Below are 27,153 nucleotides of genomic sequence, written 5' to 3'. Positions count from 1 at the left end.
CAAGGCATTTTTAAATGCTGGGGTCTGCCAGGACGTGAGGCCTACCTAGACTTTAGATCTGAATTTGAATGTACTTGTGAACTAACTTAATTTCCTACTTCTAAATTCATTCCTAAATTCACTACTTACATGAATCCTGTAGTTGGGCATTTTGGGACTTCGATTGTGGGCATTGTTTTGTGTCCAGACCAGCAGCAGGTGGTGTGCATTTGCTGGAAAGGCATCGAAGACCTCCGATATGCTGCATCTCCTGATGTGTGTCTACCTCAAGTGACTGTCAGCAAATGCCTGCTAGATACCCCATTCCAAGCTGATTGTGACATCACGGAACATGCATCATAGAACAGGCATGCTAGAACATGGGTCTTCAACCTGCGACCCTCCAGCTGCTGTGGAACTACACATCCCAGCATGCCCTGCCTCAGTTTTAGCATACCTTAATAGCAAAACTGTGGCAGGGCATGCTGGGATGTGTAGTTTCACAGCAGCTGGAGGGCCACAGGATGAAGACCCATGTGCTAGAGCCAAGCCGCAGGTACATTGAATGCTAGCAAGCTGAATGTTTAAATCCTTTTTGTTCCGCAGCATTCCAATGCGGAAGATTCCATGGAACCAGAGATTATTCCATTGAGAAGGACATGCTGCCTGGATGACTGCACTGTGCAAATTAAGTCACGGAGCCAGTTGGCTTGTGGGTGGCTCTGGTGACTGGGTGGTTGGGTGGGCGGTGTGTCGGAGGTGGAGCACATGCAAATGAATGTGTATCATCCAGCTAGTGAGAGTGAAAACTCATGCAGGAGTGTGCCTGCTTGTCAGTGGGTTATGCACCTTGCCAGACGTCAAATCTACATGGAGCAGCTGGAGGGGACAAGAGCAGGTTTGCAAAATATAGATAGAAGAGCATATATGCTGGCACATTCTCCATGATTGTGTCAGCTTATGTTTTGGTGCACTGCACTTTCCTCCACTAAGTTTTAGCTATTTTGGTTAAACGCAAGTGTAGTTGCTTCTCGCCCTTTTGGCTGTGATCTTGTATCGTGGTTGAAGAGTCTGCTGGAGGGATTGTTTTCTTCATTGGCGAGAGACTGAAGATATTCCAGGATGGAAGGCTTGGGAACACTATCCGTTTTTAAGTTGTGGAAGAGTTGAAAGACCGGATTGGACTACATTCTATAGTAAAGGATATCTTTGTATTTATTGATCCTCCCTTTATATGTGTCTGTCTTTCAATAAAGCTTCGGGCTTGTGATTCCCTCACCCTCTTACACTCCACACCCATAGCCTTATTAACTGTTGTATTATTGTATTCCATTGAGAAGGACATGCTGCCTGGATGACTACACTGTGCAAATTAAATCACGGAGCCAGTTGGCTTGTGGGTGGCTCTGGTCACTGGGTGGTTGGGTGGGTGGTGTGTCGGAGGTGGAGCACATGCAAATGATTGTGTATCATCCAGCTAGTGAGAGAGAAAACTCATGCAGGAGTGTGCCTGCTTGTCAGTGGGTTATGCACCTTTCCAGACGTCAAATCTACATGGAGCAGCTGGAGAGGACAAGAGCAGGTTTGCAAAATATAGACAGAAGAGCTCTCCAGCCTAGTTTGCTGTCTGTTTCCACTTCTCTTTTCTTGAGCCGCTCCCTTCTATGCCCTTGCGCACTATCCTGACTTCTCCCATCTGCTTACATTGTGCCTTCAAACGCACAATGCGAACTACAGGTAGTGCTGCAGGGCCCACACCCTTTTACTTGCCATACAGAGCAGCTCTGGAGCTGTTACAGTGCCCAGCTTCTGCAAGAAATCAGCTTGAATGCTTCAGGGGCTGGGGCATAGCCAACATGAGCCCCACACCGAAGGAGGGTGGAGGTGTTTAATGCGAACTAGGGGTCATCCAAGCGCCACAAAAGGCCGCCATGCCCTGCATGCCCCTTTTCTCTTTTCATATGCAGACGAGGGTTGAAGCCAACTTTGACCCACTGCTTGGATGACATCACCATATGCAAATCCATCTGCTGCAGGCCTTCCCCCAGGAATGCTTGCACTAGTTGTTGCATTTGGTTTGTTGTTTGGGGGTGCTTCAGTATTAGGCAGCCTTCTGCCCTCCCATGTTCATCTGAAAATATGTGTTCTCCCTGCAGTTGTTGTCCCCAGATGAGAGTTCCCTTGTGCTGCCTCAGTTGAATCTTCTTTACTTGACAGAGATGTGCCTGAGCAGCGGCCCTCCCTAGCCCTATCCCAAATCATACTTATTTTGCATAGGAGATATCATGGTAATGAAGACTGTTATCCCAGGGTGAGGTTCATTCATTGCATTCTGGGTATGCTGACCCCTGTGATTTCCCCAAATGTGTGAAACTCGACTTCATTATTTGTGGTAGTGGGGGACTGTGTTTGTGCTTTCCTCTGGTCAGCTCTGGTAAAAGTCAGATTTATTTGTCTCAGATCTTCCTCTAGCCTTGTTCTTCTTTCGAGAGTTCCCTTGTGCTGACTCAGTTGGATCTCCTTCACTTGACAGGGAAGTGCCCGAGCAGCGACCCTACCCAGCTCTAGCCCAACTCCTACTTACCTGCCAGGTGAGATACTATGATCATGAAGGTGCTTCTCCCAGGGCAAGGCTCACCCATTGCACTCTGGGTGTGCTGCTCTTGCGATTTCCCCAAATGTGGGAAACTTGACTGCATAATTTGTGTTTCCCCTGGTCGGCTCTCGTATAATTCAGATCTCTTTGTCTCAGGTCTCTCTCCAGCCTAGTTTGCTGTCTGTTTCCACTTCTCTTTTCTTGAGCCGCTCCCTTCTATGCCCTTGTGCACTATCCCAGGATAATTATTGTAGCTGGTCTGCGGGTAACAGCTCTCAGATCCACTTCTAGAAAAAATGCAACAATGTAATTTGAGTGACAAACTGCAGAGATGAACCCTTTCTGTGACTGCTGCACAGGGATCACACAAACTCTATTCATAGGGCTGACTTCACTTAGGGGAGATGTTCTCGCCCCGCAAAGAAGTGCGAGTATATACCGCACTTACGGTACCATTGGATTTACAGATATTTTCTTGCAATACACTATGGGGGTCATTCTGAGTTGATTGCTCGCTAGCAGTTTTTAGCAGCCTTAAAACGGTGGAGTTAACATATCTCACGTGGAAGGTGGTCATGTTATTAGCCTTGGCTTCGGCTAGGCGAGTGTCGGAATTAGCGGCTTTGTCACATAAAAGCCCATATTTGGTGTTCCATGTGGATAGAGCGGAATTGCGGACCCATCCTCAATTCCTACCAAAAGTGGTCTCATCTTTTCATATGAACCAACCTATTGTGGTGCCTTTGGCTACGCGTGACTTGGAGGATTCCGAGTTACTTGATGTGGTCAGGGCTTTGAAAATTTACGTGGCCAGGACGGCTAGAGTCAGGAAAACTGAAGCGCTGTTTGTCCTGTATGCAACCAACAAGATTGGTGCCCCTGCTTCAAAGCAGGCTATTGCTCGCTGGATTTGTAACACGATTCAGCAAGCGCATTCTATGGCTGGATTGCAGTTACCGAAATCGGTCTAGGCCCATTCCACGAGGAAAGTGGGCTCTTCTTGGGCGGCTGCCCGAGGGGTCTCGGCACTACAGCTGTGTCAAGCTGCTACTTGGTCAGGTTCAAACACCTTTTCAAAATACTATAAGTTTGATACCCTGGCTGAGGAGGAACTCATGTTTGCTCAATCGGTGCTGCAGAGTCATCCGCACTCTCCCGCCCGTTTTGGAGCTTTGGTATAATCCCCATGTTCCTTACGGAGTCCCCAGCATCCTCTAGGACGTTAGAGAAAATAAGATTTTAAACCTACCGGTAAATCTTTTTCTCGTAGTCCGTAGAGGATGCTGGGCGCCCGTCCCAACTGCGGACTACTTCTGCAATACTTGTATATAGTTATTGCTTCAATAAGGGTTATGTTATAGTTGCATCGGTCCTGCACTGATGCTGCAGTATGTTGTTTTTTCGTACTTATAACTGGGTAGTTTATCACAAGTTATACGGTGTGATTGGTGTGGCTGGTATGAATCTTGCCCTGGATTAACAAAATCCTTTCCTCATACTGTCAGTCTCCTCTGGGCACAGTTTCTCTAACTGTGGCATAGAGGCGCATAGAGGGAGGAGCCAGTGCACACCCAGAACTAAAGTCTTTCTTAAAGTGCCCATGTCTCCTGCGGAGCCCGTCTATCCCCATGGTCCTTACGGAGTCCCCAGCACCCTCTACGGACTACGAGAAAAAGATTTACCGTAGGTTTAAAATCTTATTTTCTACTTTATTCTTTTCTATCCTAGTTTATTACGACCAACTCTCATCCAAGGAGTTTGATATTCTACTACCTGCATGCAATTTAAATTGCTTAAATTGTTTATATGGTTGATTTGTCCTTCACAACCCATAATCTGCAACTTGGATGTACTTGTGTCATTGAAAATCTTATAATAAAAATGTTTATATATTGAAAAAAAAAGTTATAAGACATATGCATTCAATATTTGAAGAAACAAAATAAAATAAAGCTATGTATTGGGTTTCACTAACAAGCGCATTGGAAGACTTGACTACTGTTAAAAGACATGTATTACATGGTATAGAGCCACAAACCACAATGTAGTAAAATAAAAACAAACTTACATGTGTATCAAACCTATGTGAGGCTTACATTGATAGTGCAAGATCAACACTCTATCAACTGTGCAAACTAGACTGCACATAAATGCCATAAAATTTATCTGAGATTTTAGTAAATAAGGCCCGTTGCTGTCCGGGTCACACAGCCGTCACGCCCCGCCCCCATACGGTCCGGTCATGTCTGCGTTGTCCTGACTGTGCCCCCAAAATGGCGGCACAACGCCGCTGGCCCGACTCCTCCTGTCCAGTGACCGCCTCTGCCTGTCAATCAGGCAGAGGCGCTCACAGGGCAGAGATGCTGATCGCATCCTGGCATGTGCCGGTGCACTGTGGCACCAGCACACACGCACTTCAGACCTGATCTCCTGTTGTGTGAATATGCACAGCAGGGATCAGGTCTTAATTAGGCCCTATATACAGCTGTCAGTGAAGCAGTAATGTGCTGATGTCAGTGAAGCAGTGATGTGCTGCTGTCAGCGAGGCAGTGATGTGCTGCTGTCAGCGAGGCAGGGATGTGCTGCTATAAGTGAGGCAGGGATGTGCTGCCGTCAATGAGGCAGGGATGTGCTGCCGTCAATGTTGCAGGGATGTGTTGCTGTCAACGTTGCAGGGATGTGCTGCTGTCAGTGAAGCAGGAATGTGCTGCTGCAGTGAGGCAGAGATATGCTGCCCACTATCTCCCTATCACCCCTGCCTGAGTCACACACTTTCCCTGTCACCCCTGCCTCAGTTACCCACTATCTCCCAGTCACCGCTGCCTCAGTCAACCACTATACCTGCGACCCCTGCCTCAGTCACCCACTATCCCTGTCACCCCTGCCTCAGTCACCCACTGTCACCCTATCACCCCTGCTTCAGTCACCCACTATCCCTGTCAACCCTGCCTCAGTCTCTTACTGTCCCTGTCACCCCTGCCACAGTCATCCACTATCTCCCTATCATCCCTGCCTTATTCATTTATTATCCCTGTCACCCACTTTCTTCCCATACTTACCCAACCCCTTCCTATCACCCCTCCCTCAGTAACCCACTATCTCCCTGTCACCCCTGCCTCAGTCAACCACTATCACTGTCACCCCTGCATCAGTCACCCACTATCTCCCAGTCACCCCGGCTTCAGTCACCCACTATCTCCCACTCATACATGCTTCAGTCACCCACTATCTCCCAGTCATCCCTGCCTCAGTCACCTACTGACACCAGTGCAGATATTTCTGCTGCAGCCTCTCCACTCTCCAGCGTGAACGTCCTGACGACTGAGGAAATCCGCTTCCCAGTTGAGGACTCCGGGAATGAACACTGCCGATATTGCTGGCAGATGACGTTCTACCCAACTGAGGATTTTTGATACTTCCAGCTTTGCCATGCAGTTTCGAGTGCCGACTTGATGATTTGTGTACACTACCGTGGTGGCGTTGTCCGATTGTACTTGAACAGGCCTGTTCTGTACTAGAGGCAGGGCCAGTATCAATGAATTGAACACTGCCCACAATTCCAGAATGTTTATCGGGAGGAGAGATTCCTCCCTGGTCCACCGATGGTGAAGGGTCGTCATCACGGCCATGACCTTGGTGAATTTCTGAGGTGCCGTGGCCAAACCAGAAGGCAGGACCTGAAATCCAAAAACTAACCAGGCACAACACTGCTTAGCTTCCAACATCAGATGAGATTGGACATATCCAGTGTGATGCGGCTGTAGATGATTTTTGCTGTTTCTAACTTCTACATCAATGAATAAGTTTCAAAATAGAATGCATCAAGAGAACGGTGTTGGTAGTATAAAACTACCTACAGCACCTGGTATTCCTAGGTGGTCTCACATCCAAGAACAAACCAGGCCTAAGATCAGGTGATATTGGGCATATACAGTGTGGTGTGGCTGTAGATGAGCTTAGTGGTTTCTGTTAGAGTTCTTCTACTTCTAACTACTAGTACATAAATGAATAAGCGGCCGATTTATTAAACCCGGTGAAATTATAATTTGCATGGTGATAAAGTACCAGCCAATCAGCTCCTAATTGCCATGTCACAGGCTGGGTTTGAAAAATGACAGTTAGGAGCTGACTGGCTGGTACTTTATCACCTTGCACTTTATCAGTTCACCAGGCTTAATAGATCTGCCCCAATGTTTCAAAATGGAATGCATCAAGAGAACGGTGTTGGTATTGTAAAAATACACACAGCTCCTGGTATTTCCTGGTGGTCTCCCATCCAAGTACTAAAACCAGGACCAATACTGCTCAGCTTCCATGATCAGGAGAGATTGGGCAAATCCAGTGTGCTGTGGCTGTAGATGAGCTGGTGGTTTCTGTTAGAGCTTTTCTACTTCTAACTTCTGGTACATAAAAGAATACGTGTAAAAATTAAATGTACCAAGAAAAGGGTGTTAGTAGTTTAAAAACACCTAAAGAATCTGATAATACATGGATGGGAGACTGCTTGGTAGTAACAAAGTCCAATACTGCTTTGCTTCAAAGATCAAATGAGATTGGGCATATCCAGTGTGGTGTGGCTTTAGATAAGCTTTGTGGTTTCTGTTAGAGCTCTTCTACTTCTAACTACTGGTACATGGGCCCTCATTCCGAGTTGATCGCTCGGTAATTTTCATCGCATCGCAGTGAAATTCCGCTTAGTACGCATGCGCAATATTCGCACTGCGACTGCGCCAAGTAATTTAACAATGAAGATAGTATTTTTACTCACGGCTTTTTCTTCGCTCCGGCGATCGTAGTGTGATTGACAGGAAATGGGTGTTACTGGGCGGAAACACAGCGTTTTATGGGCGTGTGGATCAAAACGCTACCATTTCCGGAAAAAACGCAGGAGTGGCCGGAGAAACGGGGGAGTGTCTGGGCGAACGCTGGGTGTGTTTGTGACGTCAAACCAGGAACGACAAGCACTGAACTGATCGCAGATGCCGAGTAAGTCTGAAGCTACTCTGAAACTGCTAAGTAGTTTGTAATCGCAATATTGCGAATACATCGTTCGCAATTTTAAGAAGCTAAGATTCACTCCCAGTAGGCGGCGGCTTAGCGTGTGTAACTCTGCTAAAATCGCCTTGCGAGCGATCAACTCGGAATGAGGGCCATTAATGAATATGTATAAGGTTGTAGTTTATCCAATATGCCTTTACTACCTTACCTTACCTCCCCCCCCCTCCCCTCCCCTCCTTATTACTTCCTTTGTTCTCTCCTCCTCGTGTGTGCGTTATTTGTTTTCTCATACGTCCTAGAGGATGCTGGGATCACATTAAGAACCATGGGGTATAGACGGGATCCGCAGGAGACATGGGCACTTTAAGACTTTCAAAGGGTGTGAACTGTCTCCTCCCTCTATGCCCCTCCTCCAGACTCCAGTTTTAGAATTGTGCCCAGTGAGACTGGATGCACTACAGGGGAGCTCTACTGAGTTTCTCTGAAAAGACTTATGTTAGTTTTTCTTATTTTCAGGGAGGCTGCTGGCAACAGTCTCCCTGCTTCGTGGGACTTAGGGGAGAGAAGTATGACCAACTTCTAGTGAGTTCAATGGCTCTACTTCTGGCTGACAGGACACCATTAGCTCCTGAGGGTGCTGATCGCTGGGTACGCCTAGATGCCCACTCCCGTAGCCTGCCGTCACCCCCTTACAGAGCCAGAAGTCAGAAGACAGGCGAGTAGCAGAAGAACAGATGGCATTCTGAGGTACCACGCAGCGAGCGGAATGCTGTGCGCCATGCTCCCACACAAACACAGGCACTGCAGGGTGCAGGGCGTGGGGGGGGGGCACCCTGGGCAGCATAAATTCCTCACAAAAGGCTGGCAAAAGTGGACATTAGTACCTGAGCACTGTCCTTACCCCACCAGCGTAATTAATTATTTGTTTCTGAGCGGGACAGAAGCGTGCCATTACAGCGGCGGGGCTTCTTCCTCACCTCACCAGCACATCTATAGAGCGTTACAAGTCTATCACTATAGAGTTTATTATTTCCCAGACTGTGTACTTTTGACGCTGGGTTGTGAGCTGAAAAATCCCATTTGTCCCTCTGACAGATTAACTGTAGGTCTATCCCCCATAAGCCTATGTGTCTGTGGGTACTTGGTACATGTGTGTCAACATGTCGGTGGCTGAATGTTTTTCCCAAGAGGAAACTATATTAGGAATGCAGACATATGATGGTGGCCCTGTTGGCACCACCAATAACTGACTGGGTGAAAGTTTCAGTAATATCAGAGTGAGGTTGGATAAATCTGTGTCCCAGACACAGACGTAGAGAAAAGATGTGATGTTCATGGCTATGCTTCTTTTCCCTCAGGCCCAGCAAAAATGTTATTTTGCCCAGTTACTACACACTGATACTGACTCGGATACTGATTCCTATGTCGACCATAATATTTCCTGATTAGATCCAATATTGGCAAGGAGCATTCAGTACATGATTGTGGATATTAAGGACATATTAACATCACCGAGGACCCTGCTGTTCCTGACAAAGGGGTCTATATGTATGTATATATAGATATATAATGAAAGCTGATGTAACGTTCCTCCATCTCTGTTTGAGAAAGTCTGGGCCAGCTCGACAAGATGGTTTCAAATCCCCAAAAGGTTTCCGGTTGTTTATTCATTTCCTGCCGCGGACAGAATAAAGTGGGAGTCACCCCCTGTTCTGCACGGGGCCCTGTCACAAATCCAGCGGATCGTATGCAGGAAGCTACATTATTTCTAGTTATGTAACCACGGGTACATTACTTAGACCTGCCATTACATGCGCATGGGTGAGTAGTAGTATTCAAGAATTGGTCGAATACCTTGTCATCCGATATAGATATCCTGGAGACATGGGATGCTCCTTACGTTGGATCATATCAAGGACACTGCAGCATACTTACGACTGCAAGGGATATAGGACTCTTGAGTTCACGGGCCAATTTCATGGCAGTCTCGGATAGGAGGGCATTGTGGATTCACCAAGGGAATGCTGATGCTGACTCCAAGAAGAAAGGGAGTCTCTTCCCTATGAAGGTGAAGCCTTGTTTGGCGACGGCCTAGTTAATTTGATCTCGGCAGCTCCCGCAGGTAAGTCAACCTTCTTGCCCTATGTTCCCTCTCAACGGATGAAGACGCATCATTATCTAACGCAGTCATTTTGGCCCAATAGATATGCAAGAAGTTAAGATTCTCCTTTCTTTGCAGGTAGAGGAAGGAGAAGAGGGAAGAGGTCTGTAGCCTCTTCAAGATCGCAGGAGCAGAGATCGTCCTCTGCTTCTGCCAAATCCACTGCATGACGCTGGGGCTCTCTTGCAGGAGCCCGCACCAGTGGGGGCACGTCTAAAACACTTCAGTCAGTTCTGGATTAATTTGGACCTGGACTCGTGGGTTTTACAAATAGTGTCCCAAGGGTACAAACTGGGGTTTCAAGACGTTCCCCCTCACCGATTGTTCAAATCGGCCTTAGTCAGCAGGGAGAAGGCTTTTATTCAAGCCTCTTCGCGGTCCCGAAGCCGGACGGCTCAGTCAGACCAATCTGAAATCTGAAATCCCTCAATTTCTACCTAAAGAAATTCAATTTCAAGATGGAATCTCTCAGGGTAGGGATCTCCAGTCCGGAGGAAGGAGATTTCATGGTTTTGGTAAACATAAGGATGCCTACTTACATGTTCCCGTTTAGCCACTGCATCAAGCTACCTGAGGTTTGCAATTCAGGATTGTCATTACCAATTTCAGACGTTGCCGTTTGGTCTGTCCACGGCTCCGAGGATTTTCACCAGGGTGATGGCGGAAATGATGGTTCTCCTTCGCAAGCAAGGAGTCACATTTATCCCGTACTTGGATGATCTCTTGATAAAGGCGAGATCCAGGGACCAGTTGTTGCAAAACATTGCACTCTCCCTGACAGTTCTTCAACAACATGGTTGGCTCCTAAACTTGCCAAAATCGCAGTTGGTCCCAATGACGCGGTTGTTGTTTTTGGGAGTGATACTGGACACAGAAGAGGTTTTCTTCCAGTGGAAAGGCTATGGAGATCCAGAGTCTGGTCAAACAAATTCTGAAACCAGCAAGAGTGTTAATCCATCAATGCATTCGGTTGCTGGGGAAGATGGTTGCGGCCTACGAGGCCATTCAGTTTGGCAGGTTCCATGCTAGAGTGTTCCAGTGGGACCTGTTGGACAAGTGGTCCGGATCCCACCTACACATGCACCGGAGGATAATCCTGTCTTCCAAGACCAGAATCTCACTCCATTGGCGGCTGCACAGTTCTCACCTCCTAGAGGGGCGATGGTTCGGGATCCAGGACTGGATCCTAGGGACCACGGATGCAACCCTCCGAGGCTGGGGAGCAGTCACAAAGGGGGAAAACATCCAAGGAAGAATGTCAAGTCGGGAAAGTTGTCTTCACATAAATGTTCTGGAGTTAAGGGCCATTTAACAACTGCAGACACAGTACGCACTGGGACGGGTGCCCAGCATCTTCTACGGACTAAGAGAAAAGGATTTACCGGTAGGTATTAAAATCCTATTTTCTCTAACGTCCTAGAGGATGCTGGGGACTCCGTAAGGACCATGGGGATAGACGGGCTCCGCAGGAGACATGGGCACTTTAAGAAAGACTTTAGTTCTGGGTGTGCAGTGGCTCCTCCCTCTATGCCCCTTCTCCATACCTCAGTTTGATACTGTGCCCAGTGGAAACTGGGTGCTTTTCAGGAGCTCTCCTGAGCTTTCTGACAGAAAGTATTTTGTTAGGTTTTTAATTTTCAGGGAGCACTGCTGGCAACAGACACCCTGCATCAAGGGACTGAGGGGAGAGAAGCAGCCCTACTCTCTGAGTTGCAAGGTCCTGCTTCTTAGGCTACTGGACACCATTAGCTCCAGAGGGATTGGTACGCAGGATCTCACCCTCGCCGTCCGTCCCAGAGCCGCGCCGCCGTCCCCCTCGCAGAGCCGGAAGATAGAAGCCGGGTGAGTATGAGAAGAAAAGAAAGACTTCAGCGGCGGCAGAAGATTTCATGATCTTCACTGAAGTAACGCACAGCACTGCAGCTGTGCGCCATTGCTCCCATACACCTCATATACTCTGGTCACTGTAAGGGTGCAGGGCGCAGGGGGGGCGCCCTGGGCAGCAATATAAACCTCTTTTTGCCAAAAATATAACAAATATACAGCTGGGCACTGTATATATGTATGAGCCCCCGCCAATTTTACAGTTTAAGCGGGACAGAAGCCCGCCGCCGAGGGGGCGGGGCTTCTCCCTCAGTACTCACCAGCGCCATTTTTTCTCCACAGTACCGCTGAGGAAGCTCCCCAGACTCTCCCCTGCTGAAACCACGGTAGACAAGAGGGTTGAAAAGAGGGGGGGGGGGCACATAATTCGGCGCAAATTACATACAGCAGCACCACTGAGCAAACATTAAGTTACTGTGTTATTCCTGGGTTATATAGCGCTGGGGTGTGTGCTCATGTGCTGGCATACTCTCTCTCTCTGTCTCTCCAAAGGGCCTTGTGGGGAAACTGTCTTCAGAAAAAGCATTCCCTGTGTGTGTGGTGTGTCGGTACACGTGTGTCGACATGTCTGAGGAAGAAGGCTATATTAGATAGGAGCGGGAGCAAATTAATGTGGTGTCTCCGCCGACAGCTGATTGGATGGATATGTGGAATGTTTTAAATGCTAGTGTAAACTAGTGATGAGCGGGTTCGGTTTCTCGGAATCCGAACCCGCCGAACTTCAGCTTTTTTTACACGGGGCCGAGCAGGCTCGGATCCTCCCGCCTTGCTCGGTTAACCCGAGCGCGCCCGAACGTCATCATCCCGCTGTCGGATTCTCGCGAGCCTCGGATTCTATCGCGAGACTCGGATTCTATATAAGGAGCCGCACGTCGCCGCCATTTTCACACGTGCATTGAGATTGATAGGGAGAGGACGTGGCTGGCGTCCTCTCCGTTTATAGAGAAGAGAGTAGAGAGTTAGAGACACTATTTAGTATTTACTAATTTTGGGGAGCATATTAGGACTGGAGTACTACTACTTGCTGATAGTGTGACCAGTGACCATTGACCACCAGTTTAATTAATCCGTTCTCTGCCTGAAAAAAAACGATACACAGTGTGACACAGTCACATACCATATCTGTGCTCAGCCTCAGTGTGCTGCATCATCATATGTAATACAGGTTGAGTATCCCTTATCCAAAATGCTTGGGACCAGAGGTATTTTGGATATCGGATTTTTCCGTATTTTGGAATAATTAGATACCATAATGAGATATCATGGTGATGGGACCTAAATCTAAGCACAGAATGCATTTATGTATCATATACACCTTATACAAACAGCTTGAAGGTAATTTTAGCCAATATTTTTTATAACTTTGTGCATTAAACAAAGTGTGTGTACATACACACAATTCATTTATGTTTCATATACACCTTATATACACAGCCTGAAGGTCATTTAATACAATATTATTAATAACTTTGTGTATTAAACAAAGTTTGTGTACATTGAGCCATCAAAAAACAAAGATTTCACTATCTCAGTCTCACTCAAAAAAGTCCGTATTTCGGAATATTCCGTATTTCGGAATATATGGATATGGGATACTCAACCTGTACTGTATATCTGACTGTGCTGAGTGCTCACTGCTCACACAGCTTAATTGTGGGGGAGACTGGGGAGCAGTTAGAGCAGGAGTACATAAATAATATATTTTAAGTACAGTGCACACTTTTGCTGCCAGAGTGCCACACTGCCAGTGTGACTGACCAGTGACCACACTGACCACCAGTATATTGTGATTGCCTGCTTAGGACGGAGTACTACTTGCTGATAGTGTGACCAGTGACCAGTGACCACCACCAGTTTAATTAATCCGTTCTCTGCCTGAAAAAAAACGATACACATTGTGACACAGTCACATACCATATCTGTGCTCAGCCCAGTGTGCTGCATCATATGTAATACTGTATATCATTATCTGACTGTGCTGAGTGCTCACTGCTCACACAGCTTAATTGTGGGGGAGACTGGCGAGAAGTTATAGCAGGAGTACATATTTTAAGTACAGTGCACACTTTTGCTGCCAGAGTGCCACTGCCAGTGTGACTGACCAGTGACCACTGACCACCAGTATATTGTGATTGTCTGCTGACCACCAGTATATTGTGATTGTCTGCCTGAAAAAGTTAAACACTCGTCGTGTGGTGTTTTTATAAACGCATTCTGCAGACAGTGTCCAGCAGGTCCGTCATTACATAATATATACCTGTCCGGCTGCAGTACTAGTGTGATATATATATATATATATATATATATTAATTTTATCTCATTATCATCCAGTCTATATTAGCAGCAGACACAGTACGGTAGTCCACGGCTGTAGCTACCTCTGTGTCGGCAGTCGCTCGTCCATCCATAATTGTATACCACCTACCCGTGGTTTTTTTTTTTTCTATCTTCTTGATACTAGTAGCTTACTTTAGGAGTCTGCAGTGCTGACAGACAGTGTCCAGCAGGTCCGTCATTACATAATATATACCTGTCCGGCTGCAGTACTAGTGTGATATATATATATATATATTTTAATTTTATCTCATTATCATCCAGTCTATATTAGCAGCAGACACAGTACGGTAGTCCACGGCTGTAGCTACCTCTGTGTCGGCAGTCGCTCGTCCATCCATAATTGTATACCACCTACCCGTGGTTTTTTTTTTTCCTATCTTCTTGATACTAGTAGCTTACTTTAGGAGTCTGCAGTGCTGACAGACAGTGTCCAGCAGGTCCGTCATTACATAATATATACCTGTCCGGCTGCAGTACTAGTCTGATATATATATATATATTTTAATTTTATCTCATTATCATCCAGTCTATATTAGCAGCAGACACAGTACGGTAGTCCACGGCTGTAGCTACCTCTGTGTCGGCAGTCGCTCGTCATCCATAAGTATACTAGTATCCATCCATCTCCATTGTTTACCTGAGGTGCCTTTTAGTTGTGCCTATTAAAATATGGAGAACAAAAATGTTGAGGTTCCAAAAATAGGGAAAGATCAAGATCGACTTCCACCTCGTGCTGAAGCTGCTGCCACTAGTCATGGCCGAGACGATGAAATTCCATCGACGTCGTCTGCCAAGGCCGATGCCCAATGTCATAGTACAGAGCATGTAAAATCCAAAACACCAAATATCAGTAAAAAAAGGACTCAAAAATCTAAAATAAAATTGTCGGAGGAGAAGCGTAAACTTGCCAATATGCCATTTACCACATGGAGTGGCAAGGAACGGCTGAGGCCCTGGCCTATGTTCATGGCTAGTGGTTCAGCTTCACATGAGGATGGAAGCACTCAGCCTCTCGCTAGAAAAATTAAAAGACTCAAGCTGGCAAAAGCACAGCAAAGAACTGTGCGTTCTTCGAAATCCCAAATCCACAAGGAGAGTCCAATTGTGTCGGTTGCGATGCCTGACCTTCCCAACACTGGACGTGAAGAGCATGTGCCTTCCACCATTTGCACGCCCCCTGCAAGTGCTGGAAGGAGCACCCGCAGTCCAGTTCCTGATAGTCAGATTGAAGATGTCAGTGTTGAAGTACACCAGGATGAGGAGGATATGGGTGTTGCTGGCGCTGGGGAGGAAATTGACAAGGAGGATTCTGATGGTGAGGTGGTTTGTTTAAGTCAGGCACCAGGGGAGACACCTGTTGTCCGTGGGAGGAATATGGCCATTGACATGCCTGGTGAAAATACCCAAAAAATCAGCTCTTCGGTGTGGAAGTATTTCAACAGAAATGCGGACAACATTTGTCAAGCCGTGTGTTGCCTTTGTCAAGCTGTAATAAGTAGGGGTAAGGACGTTAACCACCTCGGAACATCCTCCCTTATACGTCACCTGCAGCGCATTCATAATAAGTCAGTGACAAGTTCAAAAACTTTGGGCGACAGCGGAAGCAGTCCACTGACCAGTAAATCCCTTCCTCTTGTAACCAAGCTCACGCAAACCACCCCACCAACTCCCTCAGTGTCAATTTCCTCCTTCCCCAGGAATGCCAATAGTCCTGCAGGCCATGTCACTGGCAATTCTGACGAGTCCTCTCCTGCCTGGGATTCCTCCGATGCATCCTTGCGTGTAACGCCTACTGCTGCTGGCGCTGCTGTTGTTGCTGCTGGGAGTCGATGGTCATCCCAGAGGGGAAGTCGTAAGACCACTTTTACTACTTCCACCAAGCAATTGACTGTCCAACAGTCCTTTGCGAGGAAGATGAAATATCACAGCAGTCATCCTGCTGCAAAGCGGATAACTGAGGCCTTGGCATCCTGGGTGGTGAGAAACGTGGTTCCGGTATCCATCATTACTGCAGAGCCAACTAGAGACTTGTTGGAGGTACTGTGTCCCCGGTACCAAATACCATCTAGGTTCCATTTCTCTAGGCAGGCGATACCGAAAATGTACACAGACCTCAGAAAAAGAGTCACCAGTGTCCTAAAAAATGCAGCTGTACCCAATGTCCACTTAACCACGGACATGTGGACAAGTGGAGCAGGGCAGGGTCAGGACTATATGACTGTGACAGCCCACTGGGTAGATGTATGGACTCCCGCCGCAAGAACAGCAGCGGCGGCACCAGTAGCAGCATCTCGCAAACGCCAACTCTTTCCTAGGCAGGCTACGCTTTGTATCACCGGTTTCCAGAATACGCACACAGCTGAAAACCTCTTACGGCAACTGAGGAAGATCATCGCGGAATGGCTTACCCCAATTGGACTCTCCTGTGGATTTTTGGCATCGGACAACGCCAGCAATATTGCGTGTGCATTAAATCTGGGCAAATTCCAGCACGTCCCATGTTTTGCACATACCTTGAATTTGGTGGTGCAGAATTATTTAAAAAACGACAGGGGCGTGCAAGAGATGCTGTCGGTGGCCAGAAGAATTGCGGGACACTTTCGGCGTACAGGCACCACGTACAGAAGACTGGAGCACCACCAAAAACGCCTGAACCTGCCCTGCCATCATCTGAAGCAAGAAGTGGTAACGAGGTGGAATTCAACCCTCTATATGCTTCAGAGGTTGGAGGAGCAGCAAAAGGCCATTCAAGCCTATACAATTGAGCACGATATAGGAGGTGGAATGCACCTGTCTCAAGCGCAGTGGAGAATGATTTCAACGTTGTGCAAGGTTCTGCTGCCCTTTGAACTTGCCACACGTGAAGTCAGTTCAGACACTGCCAGCCTGAGTCAGGTCATTCCCCTCATCAGGCTTTTGCAGAAGAAGCTGGAGACATTGAAGGAGGAGCTAAGACAGAGCGATTCCACTAGGAATGTGGGACTTGTGGATGGAGCCCTTAATTCGCTTAACAAGGATTCACGGGTGGTCAATCTGTTGAAATCAGAGCACTACATTTTGGCCACCGTGCTCGATCCTAGATTTAAAACCTACCTTGGATCTCTCTTTCCGGCAGACACAAGTCTGCTGGGGTTCAAAGACCTGCTGGTGAGAAAATTGTCAAGTCAAGCGGAACGCGACCTGTCAACATCTCCTCCTTCACATTCTCCCGCAACTGGGGGTGCGAGGAAAAGGCTCAGAATTCCGAGCCCACCTGCTGGCGGTGATGCAGGGCAGTCTGGAGCGACTGCTGATGCTGACATCTGGTCCGGACTGAAGGACCTGCCAACGATTACGGACATGTCGTCTACTGGCACTGCATATGATTCTCTCCCCATTGAAAGAATGGTGGAGGATTATATGAGTGACCGCATCCAAGTAGGCACGTCAGACGGTCCGTACTTATACTGGCAGGAAAAAGAGGCAATTTGGAGGCCCTTGCACAAACTGGCTTTATTCTACCTAAGTTGCCCTCCCACAAGTGTGTACTCCGAAAGAGTGTTTAGTGCCGCCGCTCACCTTGTCAGCAATCGGCGTACGAGGTTACATCCAGAAAATGTGGAGAAGATGATGTTCATTAAAATGAATTATAATCAATTCCTCCGTGGAGACATTGACCAGCAGCAATTGCCTCCACAAAGTACACAGGGAGCTGAGATGGTGGATTCCAGTGGGGACGAATTGATAATCTGTGAGGAGGGGGATGTACACGGTGATATATCGGAGGATGATGATGAGGTGGACATCTTGCCTCTGTAGAGCCAGTTTGTGCAAGGAGAGATTAATTGCTTCTTTTTTGGTGGGGGTCCAAACCAACCCGTCATTTCAGTCACAGTCGTGTGGCAGACCCTGTCACTGAAATGATGGGTTGGTTAAAGTGTGCATGTCCTGTTTATACAACATAAGGGTGGGTGGGAGGGCCCCAAGGACAATTCCATCTTGCACCTCTTTTTTCTTTAATTTTTCTTTGCGTCATGTGCTGTTTGGGGAGTATTGTTTTGAAGGGCCATCCTGCGTGACACTGCAGTGCCACTCCTAGATGGGCCAGGTTTTTGTGTCGGCCACTAGGGTCGCTTAGCTTACTCACACAGCTACCTCATTGCGCCTCTTTTTTTTCTTCTTTGCGTCATGTGCTGTTTGGGGAGTGTTTTTTGAAGGGCCATCCTGCGTGACACTGCAGTGCCACTCCTAGATGGGCCAGGTGTTTTTGTCGGCCACTAGGGTCGCTTAGCTTACTCACGCAGCTACCTCATTGCGCCTCTTTTTTTCTTTGCGTCATGTGCTGTTTGGGGAGTAGTTTTTTGAAGGGCCAGCCTGCGTGACACTGCAGTGCCACTCCTAGATGGGCCAGGTGTTTGTGTCGGCCACTAGGGTCGCTTAGCTTACTCACACAGCTACCTCATTGCGCCTCTTTTTTTCTTTGCGTCATGTGATGTTTGGGGGGTGTTTTTTGGAAGGGCCATCCTGCGTGACACTGCAGTGCCACTCCTAGATGGGCCAGGTGTTTGTGTTGGCCACTTGGGTCATTGAGCTTAGTCACACAGCTACCTCATTGCGCCTCTTTTTTTCTTTGCGTCATGTGCTGTTTGGGGAGTGTTTTTTGGAAGGGCCATCCTGCGTGACACTGCAGTGCCACTCCTAGATGGGCCAGGTGTTTGTGTCGGCCACTTGGGTCGCTTAGCTTTGTCATCCAGCGACCTCGGTGCAAATTTTAGGACTAAAAATAATATTGTGAGGTGTGAGGTGTTCAGAATAGACTGAAAATGAGTGGAAATTATGGTTTTTGAGGTTAATAATACTTTGGGATCAAAATGACCCCCAAATTCTATGATTTAAGCTGTTTTTTAGGGTTTTTTGAAAAAAACACCCGAATCCAAAACACACCCGAATCCGACAAAAAAAATTCGGTGAGGTTTTGCCAAAACGTGTTCGAACCCAAAACACGGCCGCGGAACCGAACCCAAAACCAAAACACAAAATCTGAAAAATTTCAAGTGCACATCCCTAGTGTAAACTCATTGCACAAAAGATTAGACAAGGCTGAAGCTTCGGGACAGTCAGGGTCTCAACCCATGCCTGATCCTATGTCGCAGGGACTGTCAGGGTCTCATAAGCGCCCACTATCCCAGATTGTTGACACAGATACTGACACGGATTCTGACTCCAGTGTCGATTACGATGATGCAAAGTTACAGCCAAAATTGGCAAAATCCATTCGATATATGATTATGGCAATAAAAGATGTTTTGCACATCACAGAGGAACCCCCTGTCCCTGACAAGAGGGTACATATGTACAAGGGAAAGAAGCCTGAGGTAACCATTCCCCCCTCACACGAGCTGAACGAGTTATGTGAAAAAGCTTGGGAATCTCCAGATAAAAGACTGCAGATTTCCAAAAGGATTCTTATGGCGTATCCTTTCCCATCAATGGATAGGTTAAGATGGGAATCCTCCCCTAGGGTGGACAAAGCATTAACACGCTTATCCAAGAAGGTAGCCCTCCCGTCCCAGGATACGGCTACCCTCAAAGAGTCTGCTGACCGCAAACAGGAGATAACCCTGAAGTCCATTTATACACATTCGGGTACCTTACTCAGACCGGCAATTGCGTCGGCCTGGGTGTGTAGTGTTGTAGCAGCATGGACGGATACCTTATCTGAGGGGATTGATACCCTAGATAAGGATACTATTTTATTGACCCTGGGGCATATAAGAGATGCTGTCCTATATATGTGTGTATGCAAAGTACAGGTGGTGCTGCAGGGCTCACACCCTTTTACTTGTCTTGTAGAGCAACTCTGGAGCTGTTACTGGATCCATCTGCTGCAGGCCTTCCCCCAGGAATGCTTGCACTAGTTGTTGCATTTGGTTTGTTGTTTGGGGGTGCTTCAGTATTAGGCAGCCTTCTGCCCTCCCACATTCATCTGAAAATGTGTTCTCCCTGCAGTTGTTGTCCCCAGATGAGAGTTCCCTTGTGCTTCCTCAGTTGAATCTCCTTAACTTGACGGGGGTGTGCCCGAGCAGCCGCCCTCCACAGCCCTATCCCAACACATACTTATCTTGCATATGAGATCTCTTGATCATGAAGATAGTTCTCACAGGGTGAGGTTCATCCATTACATTTTAAAGTAGGAAGGTACAAATTACATATTCGAATTACATATATGTGCTGGATTCAAATGTTTTCTCCCCTTCCTTTCTCAATTGTGCCCATCAGCAGCTATTCTAATGTTGCTGCCAATGGTTGTGACACATTTTTTTCTTCTGTGGGGTACACTGGACTCCACAAGGATTCACATTGGGGTGTAGAGTAGGATCTTGATCTGAGGCACCAACAAGCTCAAAGCTTTTGACTGTTCCCAAGATACTCAGCGCCCCCTCCTCTATAACCTCGCTTCCATGAACAGGGAGCTCAGTTTGTAGTTGGTGCCTTCAGTAGCAGGCCACTTAACAGGGGGCTGCCTCAGGCATCCTATTCTTAGCTATTAGTTTTGACAAGAAAATAAGAACTTTTTTAATAAGAATCTACAAGGGCTGCAGCAGGCTAGGTCTAATAGATATATTTACAGCAGCTCCATCACTCCCAGCGGCACAGTATACTCCCGTGCCCCGGTTGCTGGGTCACTGCAGCGGAGGCTCCGGTTTCTTCCTAAGGTCAGTCACACACACACCGCCCTCCGGGATCACGAGGCCGCTGATGAAAGGGTGGTAAGGGGCTTCTGTGCCCACACTATACCGTGATCCAGCGTGGCTGTAGGGGGCGGGCCGTGTGCGCACTGGCGTGGACACTGATTACTGGGCAGCTGCTCCACTAGCCACCAGGGACAGTTAAGGAGCACGGCTCTGGGGGTTTTTCTCCTATATTAACCCCATTTTGTACTACCCGCAGTGCGTTGTGATAGGTAATAGGGCCTGATTCAGGTTGGATTGCAATCGCAATAAGCAATCCAACTGCAAAATTTGCTAAGAGCATACGCATCCGCCTGCAGATAATGCGATCGCCTCTGCCTGTCAATCGGTGCAGGGGGGGGGGGGGGGGCGAGGGGGGTCAACAACACTCCATTTCCAAGTCGGAGATGGAGCGGTGCGGGGGCAGGGTTTCAATATTGGGTCGGCAACGGAGAAACAGGAGGCGTGGTCAGAGCGGCTGCATGACATCACATGGGCCGGACTCCGCCAGTGGAGCCCCAGCAACATGCAGTAGATTTTGTAGAGGCCGGGGAGGACTTCTGTTCCTGGGAACTAGCTGTGTTGTGCAGCTTTTTTCCTCTGCCCCTACCTCTGGCAAGAAAGGACGCACCTCGCACTTTCTTGTTTCTTTGTGACCGAAAGGACTGCATTTGATAATGCGGAGCTTTCTTATGCTGTGAGGGAACATAAGGTAAAAAAATTGATTTTACAGCTGTAGCTGTGCGTGTTAATGCTTTGTCCATCCTAGGGGAGGATTCCCATCGTAACCTATCCGTTGATGGGAAAGGATACGCCATAAGAATCTTTTTGGATATCTGCAGTCTTTTATCTGGAGATTCCCAAGCTTTTTCACATTACTCGTTCAGCTCGTGTGAGGGGGGAAAGGTTACCTCAGGCTTCTTTCCCTTGTACATATGTACCCTCTTGTCAGGGACAGGGGGTTCCTCTGTGATGTGCAAAACATCTTTTATTGCCATAATCCTATATCGAATGGATTTTGCCAATTTTGGCTGTAACTTTGCATCAACGTAATCGACACTGGAGTCAGAATCCGTGTCGGTATCTGTGTCAACAATCTGGGATAGTGGGCGCTTATGAGACCCTGACAGTCCCTGCGACATAGGATCAGGCATGGGTTGAGACCCTGACTGTCCCAAAGCTTCAGCCTTGTCTAATCTTTTGTGCAATGAGTTTACACTAGCATTTAAAACATTCCACATATCCATCCAATCAGGTGTCGGCGGAGACACCACATTCATTTGCTCCTGCTCCTCTCTAATATAGCCTTCTTCCTCAGACATGTCGACACACGTGTACCGACACACCACACACACAGGGAATGCTTTTTCTGAAGACAGTTTCCCCACAAGGCCCATTGGAGAGACAGAGAGAGAGAGTATGCCAGCACACACCCCAGCGCTATATAACCCAGGAATAACACAGTAACTTAATGTTTGTCCAGTAGCGCTGCTGTATGTAATTTGCGCCTAATTATGTGCCCCCCCTCTCTTTTCAACCCTCTTGTCTACCGTGGTATAAGCAGGGGAGAGTCCGGGCAGCTTCCTCTCAGCGGTGCTGTGGAGAAAAAATGGCGCTGGTGAGTGCTGAGGGAGAAGCCCCGCCCCCTCGGTTGCGGGCTTCTGTCCCGCTTAAACTGTAAAATTGGCAGGGGCTCATACATATACAGTGCCCAGCTGTATATATGTTATATTTTTGCCAAAAAGAGGTTTATATTGCTGCCCAGGGTGCCCCCCCTGCGCCCTGCACCCTTACAGTGACCGGAGTATGTGAGGTGTATGGGATCAATGGTGCACAGCTGCAGTGCTGTGCATTACCTCAGTGAAGATCATGAACTCTTCTGCCGCCTCTGAAGTCTTCTTTTCTTCTCATACTCACCCGGCTTCTATCTTCTGAATCTGCGAGGGGGACGGCGGCGCGGCTCTGGGATGGACGGCGAGGGTGAGATCCTGCGTACCAATCCCTCTGGAGCTAATGGTGTCCAGTAGCCTAAGAAGCAGGACCTTGCAACTCAGAGAGTAGGGCTGCTTCTCTCCCCTCAGTCCCTCGATGCAGGGAGTCTGTTGCCAGCAGTGCTCCCTGAAAATTAAAAACTTAACAAAATACTTTCTGTCAGAAAGCTCAGGAGAGCTCCTGAAAAGCACCCAGTCTCCACTGGGCACAGTATCAAACTGAGGTATGGAGGAGGGGCATAGAGGGAGGAGCCAGTGCACACCCAGAACTAGAGTCTTTCTTAAAGTGCCCATGTCTCCTGCTATCCCCATGGTCCTTACGGAGTCCCCAGCATACTCTAGGACATTAGAGAAACTAGAATTTTAATACCTACCGGTAAATCCTTTTCTCTTAGTCCGTAGAGGATGCTGGGCACCCGTCCCAGTGTGTACTGTGTCTGCTGTTATTAAATGGCCCTTAACTCCAGAATATTTATGTGGAGACAACTTTCCTGACTTGACCATCTTCCTTGGACGTTTTCCCCCTGTGTGACTGCTCCCCACCTCGAAAGGGTTGCATCCGTGGTCCCTAGGATCCAGTCCTGGATCCCGAACCATCGCCCCTCTAGGAGGTGAGAACTGTGCAGCCACCAATGGAGTGAGATTCTGGTCTTGGAAGACAGGATTATCCTCCGGTGCATGTGTAGGTGGGATCCGGACCACTTGTCCAACAGGTCCCACTGGAACACTCTGGCATGGAACCTGCCAAACTGAATGGCCTCGTAGGCCGCAACCATCTTCCCCAGCAACCGAATGCATTGATGGATTAACACTCTTGCTGGTTTCTGAATTAGTTTGACCAGACTCTGGATCTCCATAGCCTTTCCACTGGAGGAAAACCTCTTCTGTGTCCAGTATCACTCCCAAAAACAACAACCGCGTCATTGGGACCAACTGCGATTTTGGCAAGTTTAGGAGCCAACCATGTTGTTGAAGAACTGTCAGGGAGAGTGCAATGTTTTGCACCAACTGGTCCCTGGATCTCGCCTTTATCAGGAGAACATCCAAGTACGGGATAATTGTGACTCCTTGTTTGCGAAGGAGAACCATCATTTCCGCCATCACCCTGGTGAAAATCCTCGGAGCCGTGGACAGACCAAATGGCAACGTCTGAAATTAGTAATGACAATCCTGAATTGCAAACCTCAGGTAGCTTGATGCAGTGGCTAAATGGGAACATGTAAGTAGGCATCCTTTAAGTTTACCAAAACCATGAAATCTCCTTCCTCCGGACTGGAGATCACTACCGTGAGAGATTCCATCTTGAAATTGAATTTCTTTAGGTAGAAATTGAGGGATTTCAGATTTCAGATTGGTCTGACTGAGCCGTCCGGCTTCGGGACCACGAAGAGGCTTGAATAAAAACCTTCTCCCTGCTGACTAAGGCTGATTTGAACAATCGGTGAGGGGGAACGTCTTGAAACCCCAGTTTGTACCCTTGGGACACTATTTGTAAAACCCATGAGTCCAGGTCCGAATGAATCCAGAACTGACTGAAGAGCTTTAGACGTGCCCCCACTGGTGCGGGCACCTGCAAGAAAGCCCTAGCGTCATGCAGTGGATTTGGCAGAAGCAGAGGACAATCTCTGCTCCTGCAATCTTGAAGAGGCTACAGACCTCTTCCCTCTTCTCCTTCCTCTACCTGCAAAGAAAGGGGAATCTTAACTTCTTGCATATCTATTGGGCCGAAATGACTGCATCAGATAATGATGCGTCTTTATCCGTTGAGAGGGAACATAGTGCAAGAAGGTTGACTTACCTGCGGGAGCTGCCGAGATCAAATTAACTAGGCCGGCGCCAAACAAGGCTTCACCTTCATAGGGAAGAGACTCCCTTTCTTCTTGGAGTCAGCATCAGCATTTCCTTGGTGAATCCAGATATACAGGTAATGGGGGGAAGGGGATGTGTTCTGCACCAGCTATTAAATTCTAAATATTTGTATGAAGAGGCCCCAATAAATGTCCATCAGTTATATTAAATATTAATTGTAGGACGTTCGGGGGTGCTACCAGAGACAAGTAATGTTATGCAGGAAAGGAGAAGAGAAAAGAATGTCTCTTTTGCTGGCGCACAAATGATGATTTAAAAATTAACTTTTAATAAATTTGTTAAAATTGTCTAAACACGAAATAAAGTACAATAAGTTTGTATAATGTAATTATCATATATAATAAATGGAAATACATTTATTAATATCAAGGTTCGCTACCTGTGTTGTGTCTTTATTATTGATCCAAATTGACTATATCAATTAGTCTGATACTGAATTACTGGACACTATGTAATATTAGTTGAATGTATATTAGTAATTCACTTGACAAATGTCAGAACTTGGCAATAGTTCTACATATCATACACTTACAGCACTCTTTCCACAATATTTTCCCTTTATTCCAGATCAAATGGTATAATCCCCCACAGTAATTATTCCTGTTATAGTATAGTACAGTATGGTTGCTGGGGACGTCTTTAATGAAAAGAGAGGGAACATCTAATGTGTCTCCTTATGGGTAAAATACTTGCAAGCTAAGTGCTATGAATAGCATCAGCATGTAGATAAATGCTGAGTGTTAGGTGAGTAATGCAGATAAATAGGGATATCTAATAATTCTATAGAATAGTGGGTGAATTATTAGATATCCCTATTTATCTGCACCTCTAAGCACACTATTTGACTGTCCACACCCTGCTGTGCCTATTACCCATCTCCTCCACCACCCTCAACACTGACCCACACATCATTCACCCACAAAGATACAATAAAGGTAGTTTGGATAAATTAGCTAAATGAAATGGATTTAACCAATTTATCTAAATGACCATTTTTGGATGTTTTCCAGTGTTTGGGAGCAAATGGTCAATTGTCATTTGCTGCCACATATTAGCATAATTTTGTTTCAACTAGAAAAAATAAATGGACAGATAATCTAAGTGTGGATCCAGTTTAATGCTGATTTCAGAGCCAACTATAGACTTGATTGAGGTACTGTGTCCTCGGTACCAAATACCAATTAAAATAATATTGTGAGGTGTGAGGTGTTCAAAAAAGACTGAAAATGAGTGGAAATTATGGTTATTGAGGTTAATAATACTATGGGATCAAAATGACCCCCAAATTCTATGATTTAAGCTGTTTTTTAGGGTTTTTTGAAAAAAACACCCGAATCCAAAACACACCCGAATCCGACAAAAAAATTTCGGTGAGGTTTTGCCAAAACGCGTCCGAACCCAAAACACGGCCGCGGAACCGAACCCAAAACCAAAACACAAAACCCGAAAAATTTCCGGTGCACATCACTACTTAATTAGAACTTCGGTCAATGTGAATTAACCATTGGACTCAACCATGGTTATCCTTAAAACCCAGGGGTCTATTTAAGATCGATCTTAATCGATGTTGGGCTTCCAGGTTGAAAAAAACACACATTTACTAACATTTTAAAATTTATATAAAAAATCATCTGTTCGTAAATGCAGTGCACATGGTTTTGCCCAACTGCTAACAAAAATCCTGCTGCGATCAACTCAGAATTACCCCCCATGTGCACTGCAGGGAAGGCAGATTTAACATGTGCAGAGAGAGGCCCTCATTCCGAGTTGATCGCTCGCAAGCTGCTTTTAGCATCATTGCACACGCTAAGCCGCCGCCTACTGGGAGTGAATCTTAGCATCTTAAAATTGCGAAAGAAAGATTCGCAATATTGCGAAAAGACATCTCTGTGCAGTTTCTGAATAGCTCGAGACTTACTCTGCCAGTGCGATCAGTTCAGTGCTTGTCGTTCCTGGTTTGACGTCACAAACACACCCAGCGTTCGCCCAGACACTCCTCCGTTTCTCCAGCCACTCCCGCGTTTTTCCCAGAAACGGTAGCGTTTTTTCCCACACGCCCATAAAATGACCAGTTTCCGCCCAGAAACACCCACTTCCTGTCAATCACACTCCGATCACCAGAACGAAGAAAAAACCTCGTAATGCCGTGAGTAAAATTCCTAACTGTATAGCAAATTTACTTGGCGCAGTCACAGTGCGAACATTGCGCATGCGCAATAATCGGAAAATCGCTGCGATGCGAAGAAAATTACCGAGCGAACAACTCGGAATGACCACCAGAGTTAGATTTGGGTGTGGTGTGTTCAATCTGCAATCTGATTTGCAGTGTAAAAATAAAGCAGTCAGTATTTACCATGCACAGAAACAAATTAACTCACCCAAATCTAACTCTTTCAGCACATGTTATATCTGCCTCCCCTGCAGTACACATGGTTTTGCCCAACTGCTAACAAAATTCCTGCTGCGATCAACTTGGAATTACCCCCATCGATTGATGTTTTCACACTGCTCGTTCCAACCGCAAAAACTATGAAGAGGATGGGGGCATATACGCAGGGTCCATCCTGTGCATGTGCCTACATTTTCTCCGGGTGCCCCGCAGAAAATGCGAATGCCTCTGCCTGTCAA

At 47.0% G+C, this 27,153-nt stretch overlaps 2 non-coding genes across 2 annotated transcripts; both read left to right on the top strand.

Annotated features, from left to right (window-relative positions):
- Positions 1–2,239: 2,239 nt before the first annotated feature.
- LOC134899202 (U1 spliceosomal RNA) lies at positions 2,240–2,403 on the top strand. The gene has a single exon (XR_010172883.1). It is a non-coding gene; the product is annotated as a U1 spliceosomal RNA (small nuclear RNA).
- Positions 2,404–2,555: 152 nt separating this feature from the next.
- LOC134899274 (U1 spliceosomal RNA) lies at positions 2,556–2,718 on the top strand. Its single transcript, XR_010172954.1, has one exon. It is a non-coding gene; the product is annotated as a U1 spliceosomal RNA (small nuclear RNA).
- The last annotated feature ends 24,435 nt before the right edge of the window (positions 2,719–27,153 follow it).

This window comes from Pseudophryne corroboree, chromosome 3 (genome assembly GCF_028390025.1).
Source record: "Pseudophryne corroboree isolate aPseCor3 chromosome 3, aPseCor3.hap2, whole genome shotgun sequence".
Taxonomy (NCBI): domain Eukaryota; kingdom Metazoa; phylum Chordata; class Amphibia; order Anura; family Myobatrachidae; genus Pseudophryne; species Pseudophryne corroboree.
The sequence above is the reverse complement of the archived record's forward strand: the minus strand, read 5'-3'. Positions and strand labels throughout refer to the sequence as shown.